Genomic DNA, 25,044 nt, shown 5'->3' with positions numbered 1-25,044 from the left:
TGGTTCAGGTGTTACTGTGGGCCAGGGACCTTTGTCAAAAATGTAATATTGATGCATCTACTGATGCTGTGTATATCAGCATGTTTAGTAGTATGGGTACCGGTCATTATGTGACTATTGTCAGAGAACAGGCTCAGGGCACTTCTAATTTAATGGAACAGGAATAACTTATGCAGCCCTCTTCCTCTTTAGGCTTCTTCAGGAAGAATCTTAACACTTGCTTCACTTTAAAAATGATGCTATAGCAGAGAGGAAATAGATGTAATATTTGCAGTCATCATACACTGCAAAAAGTTATCTTTAGCTCCGCTATTTCTAATACAATTGATAATGTAATTTCCTTCCACAACACATGAGATGCTTAGTAAGAATTATGTAGCAATTCACATTCTTTTCCACTGAGATAAGTCAAATATAGTGGGATTTATCTCATCTACCTTTAAATTTTTATGACGCAGACATCTACATCTGAGCTTGCCAGCTAGAGGTTTTATTCCTTGAATAAAAATGGACACTTCTAGAACATGATTCATCTCATCATAATATAGATCTCTAAAATGGTTAGAAGAACTTTGGAAGTAATATGTATCTCTGTGAATCATATAAACAATCTTGTTGATTAATCAAGATGTAGATATCTACATAGCCGAAACTGGGAAGGCCTTAGAAATAACTTTATGTTATATAAAAATATTCTGCCAGAATCTTTACCCCAGACCTCTTATTTGAGTGTTTGCATTTTATAAATGTCATTTTAAATTTGATTTCTCAAAAATAAATATGAAGCCCCAACATGTTATCTTTAGCAGAGGTATCTTAGGATTAAGTGTAGCAATTTTCCAATCATGTGGTCAAACATTAAGAATTTCTATGATCCAGAATGCTTCATTTAGAACCACAGCAAAAAATAATTAATGAAAAATAAAGTTAACATTTATAATGAATGTGGCTATGATAACAAGGATGCTTCTATTAATCAAGATTTTAATGCACTTAATGAAACATTTTTCCCCAGTATTTTTCTTTATTATGCCATACATGCATAAACAATAAAATATGCACAAATAAATTTTTTTGTAGATATCAAAATATTTACAGTTGAGACATTTTTATCATTTAAACTACTGTTTTCTCAGATAAGATAGGAACTTGTTAATATTTCCACTAATAAAATTCTTGACTTTCTTTGTAAGAATAGAATTGGAGATTTCATATTATCCATCATTAATATTTCTTTCAAGTCTTTACATATATGTCAATTTGAAAAAGCTTATTGTCTTTTTAATTGATCTAGGGGTTCTTTTAATCTATTCATCTTATGAGTGTCTTCTTATACTTGGATGACACAAATCTGTAAAGACTGTCTGGAAAGAAAGACAGCAGATATATACCCATGTACACATGTAAATCACTGCTATGCCTGCCAGAAAAAAAAAATAAAAATTAAAGTCCGTTTATGTTTCCCCGTATTCTTACATCATTTTGGCCTGATTCTCCTTTCTGCTAGTACTCATCAGAATCCTCTGGTTTGTGTTAAATAGGGTTGAAATTGCAAAGATGTTGAGAGTTGGCATTTTAAATGAGAGTCAGGCCTTCCCTATCTATGTCATTGTGACAAATCTTTATAGGAACATTACAGATAGAGAACTAGTGATTAGCTCCATTGCTATGCACTCCTGTATCTCTGCAACAGAGAATGATCATCAAATTCACATTATCTGGGAACTTGGGAGTTAGCAGTAGCTGACCATGCCAGCTGGAAGAGGCTTAAAACATGTGTTATGCTATTAAGTGGTATTACAATGTACCAATAATGGATTACAAAAAAATGTTACAGACCTTGTTAATCGGAAGTATAGATGTACTGTGCACATTATGCAGCCATGGTAATGCAGTTTGCTAAAAGAAAAATGATGAATTGGTATACAGTTTAGCATAATGAATTATGTAGAGGTGAAACTGGATTAAATGAATTTACACAACAAAAATAAATACAGAAAAATTAAAATATAAGCACGAGTGTTAGCAACAGTATAATTTCAGAAGGTTTGTTTTCTTTTTTTTTTTTTGTGTCTCATTTTGTACCTATCATGTATTTTCCCTTCTGGAGCTGATAGGGGCCCCGCAATTATCACTGTTGCACTGTGGCTGCAATTAAGACAATCTACTTAAGGACGCTCCAATGTGTAATGGGCAGTCAGAAAAAAATCATCAACAACAATAATAAAATCCTCCAATTTAACATAGGAAACAGAGTTTCAGGGCTGAAAAAATCTTGAGTCGAGAAATTTTGAGATCTTTCATCTCCCACTTACCTTAGAACTGTGTTTTTTTCTGTCGGCATCCTGGTTTAATAACACTATGGAAAACTTAATTTCTTAATATTAAAAAAATTTCTCATCTCAGGTTATCATCCAACCCTGTTACACTGGTAGAAATAACAACACTCTCTGCAGTGTAGTAAAACAAGATATGTAGCTTTATAAATGTCAGATTTAGCCATCTGCCCAAAGTTCTCATATACCTGTCATTTTAATTATCAAGTCTTTACAAGTAGCTAATGGTAATAATGAAATCCTCTTCAGGAAAAACAAGTATCAGAACATAGACCTACCCTATAAAATGAAAATGGATTCTTCTATATGTGTTTTCATTTTATTCCATGTTAAAATGTGTGTCCTCCTTATTCAGAATATAAACATAACCTGTTCACAAAAGTTTTTTGATGGCTCTGAAACCAGAAGTGTTTTCATGGTAATTTCTTGGTAGAAACAAGAAGACAGCCTTCAAATAAATCTGATAGCATGTGCAACTTAAGAAAACAGAAAAAAAAAACCATTATAGTAAATTAAATGCAGCAGCACAATTAAGAAGTCCACAAATAATCTGAGGAACAGATATCAAAAAGGATAAAATCCAGTACTGAAGTTTTCTTCAGATGCAAAAGGGAAAAAAGGCTCCTAGAGAGTCTGTAAGGCCAAACTACATAATGGAGTGCTCAGGGAACACAAGGCCATTGCAAAGAAGCTAAAAAAAAATTCTTCACATTAGTCTTATACTGTGAAAGAAACTTTATTCCCCATGCCCTAACCCTTACTTCTGGAGGACTCATCAGATAGTCGTTGCAGAAGATGTTGTGGAACAAACGTAAAATGAACCATACTAATTGTGGGGATCTACCAGTGTTCATCAAACAGCTCTAAGGCAAATTAATAATGCATTATACTGAATACTGGCATCTCTTAAAACTTCCTGAACACCTGAAGGTGGAAGGTGGCAAATGGCATGCCAATTGTTTAAAAATTTTCTAAAGGGAACTCTGAAGAACTACTAGTAAATTAGCAGAAAACATTGTGAAGAACTGAATTAGTTAATAGCTTCATTAGTGTGATTTAGTTGGAATGAGTGAATTGGTTTATTTTTAGGAAGTTTTGCCTTATAAATCTATTGACATAATCTGAAATCATCTACAAATGTGGGTAAAGATGATTCGGTCAATCTCGCTGGATTTCCACAAGGCTCTTGACATATCCTTTCACTCAGGTCTCCTAAACAAATTAAACAGCCATGGAATAGGAAGGAATGGCCTTGAATGGATAAATAAGTGGCTGAAATTCAGGAAACAGGGTAAAAATAAATGGTCACCAAAGGTCACTACAGCTCACTAATGGTCTGTGCTGGGATTTGTGCTATTCAACATATTCATAAATTAACTTGATGTGAGCAGCAAGTGCAGAAACATTGCTGATAGTATGGAGTTATTCTAGATAATGAGGACATACAGCCAGACCGTGCAGAACTGCAGAAAAACCTTCAAAAACAGAGTTTATGGCTTCAAGAAACTATGCAACAGCATGGAAAATGAATATCAGTGTAGACAACTATAAAGTGGTTGGAAAAAAAGCAAACGTATAACATATGCACTGTGCACTGGCTATTACCTTAGAGGTGAGACCTTGTAGTAAAGAAAAACTAGCACCAGTTCAGTAGTGGTCAAAAAATCAAAGCAAATGTTGGAAACTATTAGAAAAGAAATAAAAAATAAAATCATTTTCCAGTGTAAATTCCTGTTTCAAACACATCTTGAATATGGCCATTAGGGAAGATGACCAAAGTTGCAGAACAGTTTTGTTGTATGAGGTTTGTTCCACTTGAGGTATGAGTGGTAAAACTTCCCTGCTTGGAAACAGATAAGTGAGGGGGCTAGGAAAGAAAACTACAGTTCTAAGTCTGATGAAAAGACAGTACAGATGGGCTGACAGTTCATTCTAATATATGAAATACTGAACATCAATGAGACTATCAACATCTAAGTGAAGTACTAAAAGATGATTCTTCACAGAAAAATCAGTAAACATACAGAACTGAGCACCAAAGACTCACTGCAAAGATGCTTAAAGTTTGTATCTACTCAAGGTTTAACAACAAGAAATGTAATACAGGTAGGATAACTGGGTACATAAGTAAATCCACTGAGCTGAAAATAACTCAGGTCTAAGAGAGGAATTAAGGAAATCATTGTATTTGTATGTCATGTCATTGGGCTGTTTGTGTGGCTCCTCTCACAACAAGATATCACACAGCTGGATTCCTGGTCTAATACAGTATCGAAGTCCTTGAACTTCTCTGTATTCAGACAGTGCTTGCATAAATAGAGGAAAAAATATTCTACAAATATGAAGTCACCACCTCTCGCTCACTAAGTCTCTGAAGCACAATTTACAACACCTTGACAGAGAATGCTGTTAAATATTATTCCACATTTGCCCTGTTCTGGTGATCTTTCCTGCATTTTGTGCTGTTCAGCCTCCTAGGCAGAATTCTGGTCGAGTTGGATCTTTCATGTGAATGGTCAATACAACCATTTTTATGTTTGTAAGAAATTACAGAGATGTGAGATAGTGGGATAGAAAATGGAAGAATAAATCGCATTTATACATAGGTTCACAAATTCAAGAGTTTAGAAGACTGGTCACTCTTCGTGGGAGAAGAGGAAGATGCTGCAGTCAGTTTATCATAGCCCTGAAATTCTGGGGACTAAAAATGCAGAGAACGGTTATCATTTTAAGATGGGAAAAGTGACGTCATGGGTCACATTCAAGGTATTTATCCTGTGGCAATGTTAATTTAAAATTTAATTTAAAATTGCACACTACATTTTTGTTCATGCTGAATGGTATCTGAGAAGTTGCTAGTGGTAGATTTTCAAGCATGTATCTTTCAAAAACATTTATTCTTTAGTTATACCTTACCATATATATTCATGTAAAAGTTAAATATATAGGCAACAGTACTGTCTATGTCCATGTTATAATCAATAAAGAAAGACAGGTTTCTTCAGAGGGTGACTCTGAGATAAGGCACCTGAAGTAAGTGCCAAAATAGTTTTGAATGGTCTCTTCTCTACTGGCAATGAAGAAAGTCTTGATAACTACACTGAAAAAGATGCTCATCATGTAGGTAGTTAAAGTTAAGCAGATTAACAAGCTTTTGGGAAGGCCAGGCCTAAAGTTCATCTTTAGTTTGTGAAGTTTAGTGCTACTTTAAAATCAGAAGCATATGAATCTTTGTGACATAAACTATTAAATTTTTATACAATCACAAATATGCTTCACTTTATGAACATAAGCCTGAGAACAATTCCCTTCATTGTTTAGTCCTGTCTCTTCCTATTGCAGGCAATCATCTCATAAAATGGCTTTCATAAATTCAGTATGGTTTGTTTAAAAACTGTTTGTATTTTCTCTAAGCTCACTGTTTTCTTTGGGTTGCTGCTCCAGAATTTCACTTGTGTCACTATTAAATAATTGCTTTTAATTTTCAGTGTATTTGTGACTATGAATACACTTAAGCTTTTGTGCCCACACTGTCCTTGAGTTAAATATTTATTTTCATAATGTTTGTCTCCGGTGCATTTCTAGAGAGCAAATATATTGCCTCTGGCTGTGTCTGTATTGTTAAACACATCATTTCCAGGGCATCACCCTTCTACTTGTGGTCAGGAAGAATACAAAGATGCGTGTCCATGAAATTTAGACCAAGTTTACTCCAGAGCTGACTGACTGTACAAAATTTGTCCCTGGTTTTCCAAGGATGTGTTGCTGCTGTGACTCTAGAAAACCCATAACTTTTGCTATGATTTTTTTGTTGGTTTTCATTCAGAAAGTCTGGGACTATAGTATAGTCTCTTTTTTTAATGGTGTAAAACTGAAGATAAATATCGTTAGCATTGTGGTGCAAAGTCTTCTAATAGAGATTTTGACAAAAAGTAGGGCAGGTCAAATGGTATCTGCTTCTGTGTTGTCCATACCGACTTTTAAGAGTGGTCACAGGAGTGAATTATCGTCAGAACAATGGCGAGGCTTTTTCTTGGAAAAAGTTAATTGGACCAGTCCAAACTAGAGTCAAGGAACTAAGCGGTGTGGATAGTCTGGGATCAACTGCTGGAGCTTTTGCCCTAGTGTGTCTTACTTGAGAGGATAGACACAATCTATGAATAATTTGCTAAGTGAGTCATGTTTTGCTAGTTTCTTTTTCCATTTTTTTTTTCTTTTTTTTTAAATTCTACATAGTAGCCCATGGTCTCTCCTCAATTTAGATAACTAAATCTGTACACTGACTCTAAATGAGGTCTCACTGATGTCTTGCACAAAGGTACTAAGACTTCTGCTTAGCTGGAAGCATTTTGCTTACTGATTTGGGGGACCATAGTTGCCCTTTTTACAGCTTTAACCATTATTGATTTGCTATCATCCTTATAAACATACTTTGTAAATATACAAATACCTGGTTTTCCTTTCATTTCTTGTTCTCAGCTGAGAAAATTCCAGCTTGTTTCCAGGTCCAAGACTGCACTACAGATTCTTGTTCCGAGTCTCTAAATGAATGGACTTTCACTTTGTTCTCATAAATTCCCCCTCATCCTATTACTTCACTCTCGAAGGCTATTCATTTATTTATGTATAATATTTCACTGCTCCCCTCTATTCAAAATGACTGCCAACTTTGTGATATCATCTAATTTCATTACCTCACTTCAACTTTTGAGCCAAGGTCAGAATTGAAGATTGACATACTGAGACTGCTCCCAATCCGCAATAAATTCCAATTATGACTCCTCCACTAATATTTTCATTTCAATACAACAAAACAGGTATTGTAATCTGATACTGTATACTGCTATGTAAGCTCACATTATATGTTTATTTAATTCCTTGAGGCTTTAATAATTTTTCCTTGAATATTGTTCTAAAAACTTGCATAATTTAAGGACAAACAAGTTCAGAGGTACATAGATCAATTTTTATCCTCTTTATAAATATCAGTATTTGCCAATCACTTTTCGTACTTATGAACATACAGTGTGATGCTTTTCACCTATTGGTTCCCCAGAGTTCTCTAAGGGAGATTACCCTGCTCTTCTGTCATAAACACGTTTTGATTTTAGATGCAGTGTTTTCAGTTTGTATATCATCATTGTATATCACCAGTCCCAGTGGCTATGCAGCTTGTCTTCCTTGTCCAATATGACAAAAATATTAGGAAATCTTTACACATATAGTTTTAAGTAACAGTCAAATTATGTTTAGCCAGCATTTTAGTCACAAAGAATAGTACTGGTTCTTCTGTATGCCTTTTTTTCAGACAAAACCCCAATAGCTTATTCTGTAAATGTTTACCTCGTGCAACACCGTTTAGCCCTGAGCAAAGTTTTATGACCAAGTTAGAAACTCCAGAAAACAGGTATTTATAATTGAAATCGCAACTCAAGATGTGTATCAGTGTATGACTGCACTATTTTAATTTAAGTCTATGTTCTTTCACAATGCCATAACTATTTATTCCTAAGGGGAAAAGGTTATGGTTCTCAAACATCTCCAAATAGTCAGAGTAACTGAATGGTGATGCATTTTCCACCTGAAGTTAGCCTTCTGTTACATTTTAATTTCCAATATCTGGAAGAAATTGGGTCTTTTGATGTAGTCCCAGGTTGCTTAGTCAGATGAAAAACCAAAGTCCCTCAGGTCTCTAATATAAATGCTGAAAATCTAATAAGTTAGCAAGAAATATCAAGAGATAACAAGTGTGGGATCTATTTTTAAAGCCACCATGCAAATCATTCTAATTCTTTCCAAATCCTAATTTCAAAATCCCTTATAAGATTTTTACCTTTATATCTTGGACACATTCTGATAAAGAAGAAAACACTGGACAAACAAATTTCAGTATGTTAAATTTTCAGTGCCAGATGTTGATCAGATTGTAAATAAAACCATGGTACTAGAAGCACAACCCTTTTTGCCCATTACTCCCTAATAAGGATCTTTGTGTTTGATAAAAAGATTTCTCTTTTCCATGTCCTGTATAGGAAGATAAAATTCTTTACTTTCCATTTTTATTATATACCAGAATGCTGGTTTTCATATATTAATAAAAATGTGCTGCACTGTGTTACACAAGATCTAATAATAATTTATGTAGATAAATGTAAAAATGACTGTGATAATGCTGATGGCAAATTTTATGAGAAAATATTAAAACTAGTAAAATATACTAAACCAAACTAAGCAAAATGTTCATAAGCATAGCAAATTCAGTGATTAATAGTCAGCAGGATTCTAGCTTTCTATGTCACCACTAGAATTTTATGTGGTGTTACTAAGCAACAAAGGTTACTCTTCAGCAACACTTAGATGCAGTATTTGCAGTTTTAATCAAATCAGCTGCTAAGTGAACAGTATTTTTGTGTAATGTGTTTGTCAGTGATAGATAAACAGTACAAACAAATCAAATATATGCTAATTTATCTTATATGGCATAATTATAACAAGTCTCATTTTAGTTAGTTAATGGGCTTTTCTAATGTACATCTCTGATTATATAATTTATCTTATTGTGAACATCCTTGGTAGCCGGAATAATTTAGGCAATATTTTAGTTTTGCCTCCAAGCTCCAAAAAGTATTTACTCAAATGTACTCAAAATGATGATTAAAACTGTTATATTGATATCAAGATGAGAATAGCCCACATAAAACATTGCAGTCAGAAGTATTTTTTGTTGTTGCTGTTATCTAATAATTTTTTTAAAAAACCTGAATCCCATAAGACATTGTATATCACTTTTTAATTTTATCTTCCACTTCTCCCTGTGGTACTAACAAAGAAGACTAGACAGGGTAATGTACCAAATTATTGAAAGATCCATAATTTCTGTTGCTTTTGAAATTCCATGTTGATTTAAAAGTGAAAACAGCTACCCAAAGAAAGCTTCTCTATTCCAGGAAGCATAGACTGTAAAACAACAATTTGTATCAGCTACTAGCTAATAGAGAAAGCTTGTTTCAGAAAAAAACATGATGCCTTTAAAGTTGAAAGGTCACAGAGGTGAACAGTTTCTTTTAATCTGTATGCCACTATATGTATGGTTTTCTGTCATATTATAAGGATTCTGCAGAGATAATTGCAGAATCCCCATTGGAAAAAAAAAAAGCCATATATACAGAATTTAAATCCATATCAGTTTAAATGCCTAATAGCAGAAAAGACTGGACAAAAATAGGATGACATGAAAAACAAAGAAGTTATATGTGACATGCTGATATGTATAAGTTAGTGAAGATGGTAAATTATCTTTCTCTGCTTTTGGAAGTTAATTTTTTCATAAATAGTAGTGTAGAAAGAATAGTAATGCTAACACTGCTGTTGTTATGCTAATTTTTAGAGAAGTTCTCATTTAAAAATTGTAAATAAAATTCCTCTAACTCTTTGCCCTTCTGATATTATTTAAATAGCATACACTATTTTAGAGACAGGGAAAGAAGGGAGAGAAGAGAGAGAATAAATAATGGTGCCAGATCTACTGTATTTGCATAAAGAGTTCATTTGAAATCCATATGGCAGTCCATTGAGCACACAATCTAAGCCTTTAAAATATTGTCCCATGAGAACATTTATGTAGCCCTTCTAGTACTGTAGACAGTAAGATTGTATTTGAACGTGTCAGTGAATGTAATCTATTTTCTACTTAAGGGATATGTTGCTGGTTTGTATTTTTACAGCAATAATTAGGGATGTCATCTGTGTCCTTATTGTTCCTGAGGTTGTGTGATGTCCTTTATTACAGAAGAGAGAGTCTGTTACAGAGATATAACCAACTAACAAGCTGAAATAAAGAAAGGTGGGGAGGGAAAGGAACAGAAATGCTAAGATCCATAAAATGTGAGATTACAAAGGTACTGTGAATTAGGAGTCAAGAAACTGTTTCACTCCCTAATTAACAGGGGTAAATAAAAACTTTTGGGGCCAAAGTATCTCATCTGGAGTTTTGGGGGAGCGTGAGCTTGATTTTTTTTTTTTTCTGGACATGCCTATCTCACTTTATTGAAAGGCAGAGCCTCTGCTCAGACTATAAAAACTACAAATAGTCTAATATAATTTTGTAAGTGCAATGGAAATAAGGCTGGTATGATTTTACTAGAATAAAAAGTTTTTCATGCTTATATTCTGAAACAATATGGACTACTTCACATGGCTTATGTATGCACTACCTGTTAATTTAATACATGCAGGAAATTAGTGACAAAGGATCTAAACTTGATCCCAGTAGATCTGTTGAAATTTTTGTGGTTATGAGCAATTCCGGTTAGTCTCCAGGAAATACTTTGGGCTATAAATATTCCATTAGCATTGCCATTTGGATGCTTATGTTTTTGCAGCCCTGAATATATCTGTCTAGCTAACACAAAGAAATCCTAATAAAAAAAAATCTTCCTCCAGCATGTAATAAATCATGTAAAACAAAAATATTTTGCTAGTATTATATCTCCCTCTACTGGTAAAATATTATTTTCCTTATGATTAATTTTAAAAGCAGACGATAATTAAGGAAGAATGTAACATGGTAGCTCCCTTTCAAAAATATGGTCCCATGATGAATATTTTAGAGAGACAAACAAGAATTAGGTCTAAGTATTCTTTCGAGACTGAGCAATGCAGGAAGTTCAGACAAGGGTTACTGATTTATTCAAGGTAGATTAATTCACAGGGAAAGTAGAATGACATTTGCAGTGAGGGAGTCTACTGGAGTTCTCTCAGTAATTTCCTTTAAAAACAGAATAGAAAGTATGTAAATATGTAAGTAGCCTAAAAATGTTAATAATCCATTACAAGAAAGCAAAATAACAGGAAGTACAGGTTATCCCCTGGTGCCCATTAACAATGTAAAACAATTAAAGTTTGGCTAAATAATGTAAGCAGTAATGATTATCAAAAAATGGCTGTAAAAATAAACAATATTCACTTATCTGTCAAAATGATTAAAAACCTGTGAAACAGTGCAGTATTGATAATAAATATAGTAAGTGTGTATTCAATAAAAAAATCCTCAACGTTCTGAAACGTATTTAAATCAAACAGATTAAGACGACCTTGTGTATTATTGACCAGTAACATTGGAGTCCAGGAGGACTTTTCATTCTCCCTAGGTTTTTGTTTTTTTTTTTTTTTTTTACACTTCCCCAAGTATGTACAGGGAAGAAAATGCAGCACAGGTCTTTTCTGCTTTTCTAGAACAAGGATGAGCACTTTTTCTGTATAGATTTTCCACCTAAAGCACTGGAAACTAAGTACCTGAAATCCTGACTAAGGTTTTATTAGGATTTGCAGCCTAGAGCCTGCCATAGGCAATAAATTTTGCCCTTGTTTTAAAGCACAGCTAGAGGAGTTGGTTGGGCCACCATCTAGCTTTTATATAATACCTTTAGGATGACAGCACTCTCTCTGGAGCCAGGAAGTTTGGTTTCTTGAACACAAATAAATCTCTTCTTCCTCCCAAGAGAGTCCTATAAAAAGCAGTAACTGCACACAAGGATGGTCCAAGTTACATTTTACGGGAACGCGTGATTTTGCAATTTTGAGTAATGTATTTTGGTCATCACACTGCATGAAGTAAACATTTTGTGACACAATGCTCTCATTCTTCAGAATCTCCCTCTCTCATGGTGATGATGATATGATGGAGATGACGGCACTGATCATGAATATATTTTCACTGTGTGTTTTTCCAGAAAGTTATCAAAATTTAATAAAACCTTTAATAATTGACCAAAGACAGTGAAATTATTCTAAAAAAAAAGCTTAACAAAATAAATCAGAAAGTCCAAATAAGCAAGAGACACAAAGACCGAGAAAGAAAGAAGAGAAGGAAGCGGGGGGGGGGGGGGGTGGGGGGGGGGGGGAGGGAAGAGAGGACCAGAGGCAATAGGCACAAACTGAAACACAGGAGGTTCCATCTGAACATCAGGAAACACGTTTTTACTGTGAGGGTGACTAAGCACTGGCACAGGTTGCCCAGGGAGGTTCTGGAGTCTCCAGCCTTGGAGGTCTTCAAAAGCTGACTGGATGTGGTGCTGAGCAATGGGCTCTGGGTGACCCTGCTCCGAGCAGGTGGATTGAACAAGATGACCTCTGAAGGTCCCTTACCATCTCAGCCATTCTGTGAAAAGAAAGGGAAGAGCGAGGAAGGGAGGGAAGAAGGGAGGGAAGAAAAAATATGCTTGTAACATAAAAAAAGGAAAAAGAAAAAGCTGTGCTGCCCCACTTTTGTATGCAGATAATGGTGGTATTTAACCACGTAATCAGATGAATGTCCTTTCTAAACTGTCAGTGTCAAGATAAATTGATTCATTGCTCATGGTGTGCACTGTCAGCATCTATTGTTATCTTTTCTTTTCGTACTTGTCATTCAGATTAATAACGTTAGTGGTGCTATATGCTTGCAGCTTTCTTCCCCATGTCAGTCACTTAGGAAGTTGTTCTGCACAGGTAATTTCTCTTCTGTGGATTTCTTTGTAGTACTTCTTTGATTAGTTTCAGTTGGCAGCAACAGCACATTGTATTTCCTTCTGACTACTCACAATGCATTAAATATTTCTAAAAACTTAATAGTGTAGTCATTGAATACATGTCCAAGATCAATGAAAAAGTTTCATTGCTTTCATTTTTACTATCTTTTGTTTGTGTGCTTTTTTTTCCTCAAACATGGAAGAATGTAGTTGGCAGCTATTAGGAAACATCAAAAAAGAAAGAATACTTTTGTATCTACAACACTGAATGAATCTTCCTTTTACTTCAATAATAAAATGTAATTAACCAAACATAATCAGAGACAATAAAGCCTACAATTACAGCAAATAAAGCCTACATCTTATAAATTATGAAATCCTACTAGAAGTGGAGCTGGAAAGATGATAACTGATTTTGATGCAATGGGAATCAGGTTGGAGACACTGATAGTAGGCTAGTCCTCCAGTTGTTAATATTTTAATTCATTATGCTGAAAACAATCCAGAACTTGCTAACAAAATGCCACAATGATGCAAATCTTTGAGATATTCATAAAACAGAAGAGGACTGGAATGTGATCCAGGATGAACTGTATAACCCTGTATGAACAGTGGTCTAAAGCAAATGGGAAAAATATAATTGTAGAAAGTGCAAGATCATGAATTTAGGGACTAAAACCAGAATTTCTGCTATCAGCTAGGCGCTCAGTAGCTGCAAATATCACTGAAGCAGAAAGCTGCATGTATGACATTATTCACAAAAGGGAAGACTAATGTGACCCATAATAAAAATGTTGTTTCCATTTGAGACAGAAAAATATTAAAGCCTTAGTACAAAGGACCAGTGAGTATGTATCTGTGATACTCTGTGAAGTATTGTATTTAATTCTAGTAGTACATGTTTAAAGAAGATAATAACTAGAAAACAGCAGGCAATGATGCAGAGGAAATGGTTGGTAATTTACTGAAAATAATAGCTAGGTTTTGGGATTGTTTATGGTTTTTTAACCCAGTGCAACTAGTCAGCTAAATGTCTGTCTTGCCAGTCAGAGATAGGGATGCAGGCAGAATTTGACAAATCATCCAGATCAGTACCTGGCTTTGTGGCTGGTGTCATTACCAGACCTTTGGTTTCTACAATCATGGGACATTCTTTGACAAATACAGCCTGTTGGGGAGAGATGGGATCCACCTATCTAGAAAAGGCAGGAGAATCTTCACTAGTAGATTGGCTGACTTCATAAATTGTGCTTTAACTTGGGGGATAGTATTCAAAGCTGTGATGCTCGTGTATTCAAAAGCGACTGGGTGGGTGAGGGCACCTACCAGAGTAGTGAGGAATGCTTCCCAAGCCTTTGCAAAGGCAAGAAAACTAAGTCTAGCCACCTCAGGTGGACATATACCAATGCAGGTAGTCTGTTGTTTGGGCAACAAACAGGAGGAACTGGAACTCCGTACCCAGTCTGAGACTTATGATGTCACAGGAATCACAGAAACCTGGTGGGAAAACTCACATGACTGGGAGACCACAACTGATAGTTACAAACTGTTTCAGAAAGATAGGAAAGGAAGAAGAGGAGGTAGAGTTGTACTTTATGTAAAAGAGAAATTCAAGTGTATGGAGGTGAGCTATGGAGACCACAGAAATTCTATTGAATGCCTTTGGATCAAGATATGAGGGATCGTTACCAAGGGGTAATCTTATGTTAGGTATTTGTTACTGACCTTCCAGTCAGGATGGTGAGGTCAATGAAACCTTACTTCAGCTGCTCAAGGAAGTCTCAGGCCAACAGACCCTGGTCCTCATGGATGACGTTAATTACCTAGACATTTGTTGGGAAAACAACACAGCAGTGCACAACTTGTCCATCAGGTTCCTGCAATTCATCAAGGACTGCTTCCTGCTACAGATGCTGGACATGCCAACTAGGAAGAGCACATCACTAGATTTACTGATCAAAAACTGAGAAGACTTACTTGATGTATTAAGTTTGTGTGGCAAGGTTTTGGTAGCGGGGGGCTACAGGGATGGCTGCTGTGAGAAGATGCCAGAAGCTTCCACTGTGTCCGATAGAGCCTATGCCAGCTGACCCGAAAACGAACCCATCGCTGGCCAAGGCCAAGCCAGCCAGTGACAGTAGTAGCACCTCTGGGATAATGTATTTAAGAAGTGGGACAAAAAAACCCTGCACAGCAAACTGCAGCTAAAGAGACAAGTGGAAACATGCGAGAGAAACAACTCTGCAGACCCCAAGGTCAGTGAAGAAAGAGGAGGAGGAGGTGCTCCAGGCACCAGAGCAGAGATTCCCCTGCAGCCCGTGGGGAAGACCATGGTGAGGCAGGTTGTCCTCCTGCAGCCCACGGAGGTCCACAGTGGAGCAGATATCCACCTGCAGCCCGGCAAGGACCCCACACCGGAGAAGGGGATGCCCGAAGGAGGCTGTGACCCCATGGGAAGCCTGCGCTGGAGCAGTCTGTGCCTGAAGGACTACAGCCCGTGGGAAGGACCCACACTGGAACAGTTCACATAGAACTGTAGCCCATGGGAAGGACTCATGCTGGAGAAGTTCATGGAGGACTGCCTCGCATGGGAGGGACTCGATGCTGAAGCAGGGGAAGAGTGTGAGGAGTCTTCCCCCTGAGGAGGAAGGAGTGGCAGAAACAACGTGTGATGAACTGACAACAAACCCCATCCCCCTGTGCTGCTCAGGGGGAAGAGGTAGAGAAAACTGGGAGTGAAGGTGAGCCCAGGAAGAAGGGAGGGCTGAGGGGAAGGTGTTTTAAGGTTTGGTTTTATTTCTTATTATCCTACTCTGATTTGATCAGTAATAAATTAAACTAATTTCCCCGTCGAGTTTGTTTTGCCCATAATGGTAACTGCTGACTGATCCCTCCCTGTCCTTATCTTGACCCACAAGCCTTTTTTCTCTCCCCGTCCAGCTAAGGAGGTGGAGTAATAGAATGGCTTTGGTGGGCACCTGGCGTCCAGCTAGGGTCAACTCACCACACTTGACAACCTAATTACCAATGGTAGCCTTGGATGCAGAGATCACATTGTGGAGTTTAAGATCGTGCTGAGCACACTGAACATCAGTAATAGCACAAAGACCCCGGATTTTGGAATAACCAACTTTCAGCCATGAGGAATTCCATGGAAGCATCCATGTAGGGCAAAGGAGCTTGTGAGTACTGGGAATTACTCAAGAACAGCCTTCGGGAACTGCAAGAACAGTCCATCTCCCACAAAGGGAAAGGAAGAAAGCACTTACCCTGTGCCCTGCTTAACAATGAGCTTTTGGATGTGCTTAAAAGCAAAAAAGCATACTAGCTATGGAAAGGCAGCTAAATAGGCATCGAGGACTACAAGAACCTTGCTAGAGCACGTAGAGATGCAGTCAGGAAGGCTAAGGCTTGGCTAGAAGTGAAATTAGCCGAGAGATGTTGTGATGGGTTGACCCTGGCTGGTTGCCAGGTGCCCACCAAAGCCGTTCTATCACTCCCCCTCCTCAGCTGGACAGGAGAGAGAAAATATAACAAAGAGCTTGTGAGTCGAGATAAGGACAGGAGAGATCACTCACCAATTACCATCACAGGCAAAACAGACTCAACTTGGGGAAAATTAACTCACTTTATTACAAATCAACCAGAGTAGGGTAATGAGAAATAAAACCAAATCTCAGAACACCTTCCCTCCACCCCTCCCTTCTTCCCGGGCACAACTTCACTCCCGGATTCTCTACCAACCCCCCCCAGCGGCACAGGGGGACGGGGAATGGGGTTTACGGTCAGTTCATCACACGTTGTTTTCTGCCGCTTCATCCTCCTCAGGGGGAGGACTCATCACACTCTTCCCCTGCTCCAGCGTGGGGTCCCACCCACGGGAGACAGTCCTCCACGAACTTCTCCAATGTGGGTCCTTCCCACAGGCTGCAGTTCTTCACGAACTGCTCCAGAGTGGGTCCTTTCCACAGTGTGCAGTCCTTCAGGAGCACACTGCTCCAGCGTGGGTCCCCCACGGGGACACAAGTCCTGCCAGAAAACCTGCTCCGTGGGCTCCTCTCTCCACAGATCCGCAGGTCCTGCCAGGAGCCTGCTCCAGCGTGGGGTTCCCACGGGGTCACAGCCTCCTTTGGGAACCCACCTGCTCCGGTGTGGGGTCCTCCATGGGCTACAGGTGGATATCTGCTCCACCGTGGACCTCCATGGACTGCAGGGGGACAGCCTGCCTCACCATGGTCTTCACCACGGGCTGCAGGGGAATCTCTGCTCCGGCACCTGGAGCATCTCCTCCCCCTCCTTCTTCACTGACCTTGGTGTCCGCAGGGTTGTTTCTCTTACATGTTCTCACTCCTCTCTCCGGCTGCCGAATACTGCCTGTCCCAACTTTTTTTCCTTCTTAAAAATGTTATCACAGAGGCATTACCACTATCACTGATTGGCTCGGCCTTGGCCGGCGGTGGGTCCGTCTTAGAGCCGGCTGGTATTGGCTCTCTCTCTCAAACACAGGGGAAGCTTCCAGCAACTTCTTACAGAAGCCACCCCTGTAACACCCCCCCCCCCCCCCCCTCCGCTACCAAAACCTTGCCACACAAAGCCAATACAGATGTCAAGAAGAAGAGAGGATTCATTAGATACATGAGCAATAAGCAGAAGCACAGGGAAGATGTAGGTCCACTGCTGAAGAGGGCAGGGAAACTAGTTATTAACGCTGACAAAGCAGAGGATCTCAATACCTTCTTTTTCTCTATCTTTACCATCACAGGATCAAGTAGCTATGACAACGCATGTGCCAACCTACCAGTAGTGGAGGAAGGGCTGGTCTGTGGCCTCTTGCAAGGGCTCAACCCACACAAATCTATAGGCCTGGATGGAATCCACCCCAGGGTGTTAAGAGAAATGGCTGACATTGTTGCGAGGCCACCGTCTCTAATCTTTGAAAGTGGTGAAGATCAGGAGTTATCCCTTGTGGCTGGAAGAGGGCAAAAGTCACACCCAACTATAAGAAGGGCCCAAAAGGGGACCCAGGAAATTACCAGCCCATTAGTCTTACTCCAATCCTTTGGAAAGTAATGAAACAAGTCCTCCTAGAAACTACTACAAACGAAATGAAGCAGGTGGTTAGGAAAAGCCAGCATGGATTTATAAAAAGGCAAATCATGCCAGAGTAACCTGATCACCATCTACAACAAAATGACTTTTTGTGACGAGATTGGGAGAGGAGTGGATGTTTTTTACTTGGACTTCAGCAAAGCATTCAACACCATTTCCCACAGCCTTCTCCTGGACAAACTGGCAAGATACAGACTAGATGTGTGGTCTGCGAGATGGGCAGGAAATTGGCTAATAGGCAGCACTCAGAGGATGGTGATCAATGTTTTTTACTCAGGCTGGCAGCCTGTCACAAATGTGGTTCCCCAGAGATCAATACTGGGCCCCACACTGTTCAACATCTTCATAAATGATCTGGATGATGGAATTGAAGGCACCCTCACCAGCTTTGCTGACAACACTAAACTGGGTGATGAGGAGGACATGTTTGAAGGGAGAGCCATCTTACAGAGACCTGGACAGGCTGGAAGAGTGGGCTAGCAAGAACTGTATGAAGTTTAATGAAGACAAGTCTCTGCACCTGGGATGGAATAACATCCAAAGAGCTCAGTACAGGCTAGGATCTGTGGAGCTGGGGAGCTGCTGTGCTTAAAAGAACCTAGGGCTCCTGGTGGACAACCAGCTTAACATGAGTCAGCAATGTGCTGCTGCAGCAACAAAGGCATATCAGATACCAAGCTGCATCTGCAGGGGCATTACTAGCAGAGATACAGATGTGATCACCCCACTCTACTCAGTGCTTGTCAGGCTGCACCTGGAGTACTGTGTCCACCTCCAGTCCCCACAATTCAAGAGAGACACAGACAGACTGGAGAGGGTCCAAAGGAGGGCCACAAAGATGGTCAAACGGCTGGAGAACCTGCCTTATGAGGAAAGACTGAATGTTTTTTCTTCTTGGAGAAGGCTCAGGGGGACCTAATCACAGTGTTCCAGTATGTAAAGGGCAGCTACAAAGAGGACAGAGGCTCTCTCTTCACAAGGCGCACAGAGAGAAGACAAGGGGCAACAGGTACAAGTTGCACCAGGAGAGGTTTCATCTCGATATAAGAAAGAATTTTTTTGCAGTGAGAACAACCAATCACTGGAACAGCCTCCCCAGGGATGTGATAAAGTCTGCATCACTGGAGGTTTTCAAGATGCAATTGGACAGGATGCTAGATAATCTCACCTAGGCTCCCTTTCCCACAAAACGTTGGACCAGATGATCTTTTGAGGTCCCTTCCAAACTGGGCTGTTCTATGATTCTTTTACTTATCTTCTGTAAGGTAGGTCCACAGTAAGACAGATGAGAACTAACTTCTGAGAGATTTAGAATTACTTAGGATTTAGGGAATAAATTGATCTAAATGATATCCCTGGAAAACTCCAGAAGAGACTGCATAAAAGGAACTACTTTTTAACTGAAAATAGATCAGTGAAATAAAACTGAGGCATTAGACATGCAGATTCGTTGTGTGGAATTACTTTGTCAGAAATGTTTACAGTATGGATAGATGCATCTGAATCAATTGTTCTCGGATGCCTTTGTAGTCAATGGAAAACAAGAAAAAAAAAAACATTACAAGGATGGAATTCATCTGTATATTTTAGATTTCTATTTTAAGATGAGATTCTAGAAGTGCCTATTTCTCTTCCATGACAATGAAGATCACAAAGTGGCAAGCTGAGACAAGAAGCCTACACTCTAGAAAATTAGTGTTGGCCACGTGAGTTATTACTGAGTCTTTGATTGGTTGTGCCAAAAATACATCTTTCTCAAGAGGACTAAATGTAGTGAGAGGAATAGTGGCCTTTCAGATTTCATCTTAGCATGAACAGAGTAATTGTTGTGGGGTTTTTTCCTGACTTCTGTCCTTTTTAAAAGATTTATCATTGTTCTGTTCAATTTGGAATGCTGTATATGAATATTTGAATTGCCACTTGCCATGCTTTGGGTTTTGTTAAGTGTGGATTCCAATTGTTTAATTTCATGGCATATCCACCCAAAGGAGTATTGCCCTTGCACTGTCCTACTAGGCCATCCCAGGCAAGTGCTAAGCTGCCAGCAAAAGGCTCTAGAGTATCTGAAAGCTAGCACAGTATTTCTGCAGAATCTGCATATCCTAATTTTAGAGACAGTAATGCAGGCAGTCAGGAAAGAAAAAGTATTTTCCAGTGGCTAGCAGGAATCAGGAAAGATCTGTTGGAAGTGACAGAAAAGCAGGGAATAGTTGAGTCCTATGGGCCCTGAGCGAGTTTTTAAAAAAATACCCCTGCAGTCTGGGCAACCTGTTACATGCATGTAAAAAAACCTTAAAACAGTGACAATCAATCACAATAAAATAAGAGTAATAAATATTTAGTTACATTACCTGCCAAATTCTGCTGCCTACTACAAGGTGCAAATGTATTGCAAGGGAGGCATAATCTTGTTTACAATGAAGTCAGTGAGCAAACTGCCACAAAAACAAGTGGAGAGTTATGCCATTGATGATCACTTCCTGTTTGAAAGAAAAAAGCCACTACAGAATCTTTAAGCTATAAATTTAGTATAGACTGAACTGAACTAAATTAAAATTCACTGTAAATAAAATTCATATAGTCAGTGTACTCTGCTATCAGTGAAAATCATTATTACAAAACATTAGCAATGATGACTATCTGGCCAACTAGCTTAAAATTAGAATGTAATTTGTAATATAATATCTCATTCTCCACAGAGGAACAACCATAAAATTTTGATGCTTTTCAACAGGAGTTGTGCATAAAAATACAAGACGATATATGAAGCTATCAATATTTGATATTGATAGACCTTTTTTCTGCTTATTGAAGGATTATTTAGATTGAAATAGTCTTGAATAGTAATAAATATCGTGAATAACTGCTGTTAATATCTTCCTTTGTCAGTTTCTAGATGTTTCGTATCTGCCACAAATTCTTCCATATTTCAAGGCCATACTTTAATTTAAATTGAAGCAGTGAAAGAAAACAGCAAAACAAAAATATGAACTCCCACATTCTTTAGCATTATATACTTGTGTGTTTGTATGTGCATACATACACATATTTATATATACATATTTGCATACATTATATGCATACACATATATGCATATAAATATTTACTCACAGTTGGCCAAACAACTTTATTAGTATACTGCTGATTCTAAAAGACTTTCCTGTTTTGTTATTTCAAGAAGTTGTCTGTCAAAATCCTATAAATCTACATAGATTAATGCTTATAATTGAGTAATGTTTAATGGAGATTATTTCATGCAAAGAATGCTTATTTCTAAAGTTACATTTACTCAGAAAGGAGGGTAATGGGCCACCATTAACACAGTTGGATTTACGCTCGGAGCTGTTGTCAAGCACAGCTCTTCACAGTAGGGCATTTATTGAAATAACTAATGCAACATATTTGTCTGAAACATGTCTCACCTGGAAAAATAACTATATCATTAACCCTTACAATGTTGCTCACTGTTTTCTCACAACTATGTTGAAATGAACTGAAAAAAATCACTGTTCAAGACAATATTTCAATTAAACATTTCATATTCAGCTAGGAATATCTTCAGGGTGTGTGCACACCTGAATGTGTGAGAAAAAAATGTGCAAAATTAGACTGAGGTTAACACTGCACCATTAATTTAAATAGGGCCTAGATATAAGCAGAGTATACACAGAAGTAAGTTTGCTTAATGCTATGTTCAGCATTATATTCATTTCTGTGTTTAGTAAATTCAGGGAAATTATAGAAAACTGAACTAGAAGGCCTGTCACAATAAAGTGTAAGCTGAATGACTTGAGTCAGTTACAACTAAACTATCACAGTTCTACAAATATTTCTGTGAGGTAGACAGCACTGTAAGTGAACCTAATTTACCTAGTTTTTTGCAATATATTTATAAGGAGCTATCAAATAGAATATGATGTAAGAAGCCATTCATCTCAAGCACCTAAAAGATATAAACCCAAGGACTATGAAAGGATGTAAATGAATGTGAAAGGATGTAAATGAATGTGAAGGGATGTAAATGAATGTGAAGGGATGTAAATGAAAAAAAAAAAAACACCAAAAAAACAAGCAACCCCCCCATCCCAAACCCCCAAAGCTATCAGTTCATTTTCACTGCAGTGAAATCCTCAAACCTAGGAGTGCCCCAATGTTCCCTAATTGGTCTGATTCTATGTCTTACATTTTTAAGAGATCTAGAGGATAAGTTGGACAGATAAATGTCATAATTTGAAGGTAACAACATTATATATTTAGTGAAATCCAGGACATAAGAGGTGCTAGAAGACTATTTGGAACAGAAGACAAATAGGGTTTGATCAGTCATTTTCAGCCAAAGAAATAATCTGTTTTCACTTGAATAGTTACAACAGTTTTGAAGGACTTCAAAAGAGAAGTTTATTTTTTTAATTTATTTAGATCAACTTGAAGATTTGCAATCACTTTCAAAAATTATGATTTTATACTAATGGTAGTTGTACATGTTTGAACTAGCTGTGAATTTTATTCTGGATTTTTTTTTTTTTCCTGAGAAAAATTTTCCTTTTCAAAAAAAAAAAAAAAAAAAAAAAAAAAAGAGTTATCTGGGGAGAAAATTAATTTTACTTCAAAACTTCTGCTTTCAGAATTACAGCTCCTTAAAGGAAAACTTCTCCATACCATTTCAGGCTGAATTAGAACTATATTGAAAAATATAGTTATAATAAAAGCTAATATAGGTGTATAATCAACTTATTATGGAATATATTAAAATCCATTACAGAGAAAGCCAATATTAGATGTACTGTTTTGCTGGATCTGTTATTATGATAATCTCATATTCAGTCTAATAGTTTTGAAAAGCAGTTGAAGTCAGAGACCTATCAGACTTAGTTATCTCTTAATGCAGTGATTGCCAAAACCAGTAATGAAACACCCACAGAAACACCACAGATTCCTTAACTGCTGCAAAAGTAAACATTGAAGGGTATGGACCCTATGCTAAAAAATTCAATATGAAAATAAAACAAGAATACATAGTTTGGTAGTCTTACTTCACCAATTCACACTCACCAGACTGTAATAACAGTTTTAAACTTTGTATTACTATACTATAATATTATATCATAATTATATAATATCATATAATTACATTAATATGTAATATAATTATAATTATAATGTAATACTATAACATTATAATAATAAAAAGCTCATAGGCTTGTCGCTTAAGATTAAATTAAAAGAAAAGCACTTACGCATTCAGAAGCTAGGCAAGCTCCACTCCATAAAGTAAAACTTAATTTTTTATTATATACCTTAGTTCTGTGTTCAGAGTATCGGCACTTCAGAATTGCATCACTCCAAATGCTAAACAAAGATCTGGCTAAAGAAAACCAGCAGGAAAATGTTGAGGTTAGAGGAAAATATTTCCCTCAGGCTTATGTACATGTGTAATACACAATCTCAAACCTTCTATGATGCAGTAATTTGTGTGGGACAGTTTCACCCCATCAATGTGTATTCAGCCTAGCTGATCAAGCTACTCAAGAGATTGGATGAGATTTAAAATCCTCATCAGGCTTAATTATCAGTCAATAATTGAATTTCTCAATGCTTCCAAATGAAGTGTTACTGTACATATGTAGACATAAAAATTTAAGGCATTTTAAAGTCACAAAATTAATTGTCTTGGAATTTAGGTGACAATTTATTTATATAATAATTAGATATTTATATTAGGGAAAAATTAATAACAAAATTAATTTACTGCTTCATTCCTTTCTACTTTGATCAGAGGGAATGAAGCAGTCAATGCTATGCAGTGAACATATCATTAGACACATTTGATACATAAAAAAGAAAGGCACAGCAATACATGTTATAAATTTAAGCTTATGTAAAAAAACTTTCCAGGAATCCCAAACTTTATGCAATTCCACTGACATGAACTGGTACAGTAAAAACTACTTTAAATGGCATTCTTGGTGTTTTGATGATTGCATCTAAAAATATTCTTCAAGCTATAGGGAAGAAGGTGATTCTTTCTGTTAAAAATTAAATCAGCCTCATGCAACATTTACAGTATCAAAAAATGTGTTGACTTTTAATGATCAAATCACCAAAGGCCTTGTATTGTTCTTAAATCCCCTTTAAATGATTAAACTTGCATAAGTGCTTGCTAATTAAAGAAGTCTGGTCAGTTCCTGTTAGTGAGAGTCAGTCTAGATCCAGATTACTTGGAACAAAATAGTGCTTAAATTTAACTCTGCTAGAGAAGGAATGCTCAGTGCCAAGGATAGCAAATGTTCACTGACTTTACTACAAAAGAGTGCATTTAACATATCTAACATGTCTGTATAGTAGTATAATTATGAGCATTCACTAACAATGACTATTAGAAACAAATGCCCAGAAGTTACGTAATTAGCATCTATTTTTTTTGCAATATTTTAGGAGCACTGAAGGTGCTAAATGAAGATAAAGTTCGGTCATTCTCACTTAGAATATTCTGTACCTGATTCTGAATTATCTTGTATTCCTACAGAGATTTCCATTCATTATAACTGCAGAATGCCTAAAGATTAAATTAGGAATCTCTTCCAGTGACATGCGCATTTGACAGCATTATGAGTTTGAGATTTAATGGTCTTGGGAAGCTTAAATTGTATTAAATTTTTATTAACTAAGGATTTTCTCAGTGTTATTGAATAACGGAAAACACTCAAAGCTTACTTGCATTAACAGAGATTAAAACCATACAATAAATTGAAAAATAAATCTTAGATTTTACAGCAAAAGAATATGACTTTGTGGTGGTTTAACCCCAGCCAGCAACTAAGCACCATGCAGCCACTCACTCACTTCCCCCTCCCAACCAGTGGGATGGGAAGAGAATTGGAAAGAAAAAGGTAAAACTCACGGGTTGAGATAAGAACAGTTTAATAGAACAGAAAGGAAGATGATAATGACAATAATAATAATAAAATGAAAATAATAATAAATAAAAGGATTGGAATATACAAAATAAGTGATGCACAATGCAATTGCTCACCACCTGCTGACTGATGCCCGGTTAGTTCCCAATCGGCGATCCCTCCCGTCAACTCCC

At 37.2% G+C, this 25,044-nt stretch overlaps 1 long non-coding RNA gene across 1 annotated transcript in view; it reads right to left on the bottom strand.

Annotated features, from left to right (window-relative positions):
- Positions 1–1,066: 1,066 nt before the first annotated feature.
- The window catches only part of LOC115350652, a 36,643-nt gene continuing 12,665 nt past the window's right edge, over positions 1,067–25,044 (bottom strand). Inside the window, exons 3-5 of the long non-coding RNA XR_003926543.1 lie at positions 20,305–20,433; positions 1,840–1,899; positions 1,067–1,420 (exon numbers count right to left, since the gene is read on the bottom strand). This is a non-coding gene — a long non-coding RNA (uncharacterized LOC115350652). The remainder of the gene's footprint in view (positions 1,421–1,839; positions 1,900–20,304; positions 20,434–25,044) is intronic.

This window comes from Aquila chrysaetos, chromosome 14 (genome assembly GCF_900496995.4).
Source record: "Aquila chrysaetos chrysaetos chromosome 14, bAquChr1.4, whole genome shotgun sequence".
Lineage (NCBI taxonomy): Eukaryota > Metazoa > Chordata > Aves > Accipitriformes > Accipitridae > Aquila > Aquila chrysaetos.
This window is presented reverse-complemented; position numbering and strand designations above follow the sequence as displayed.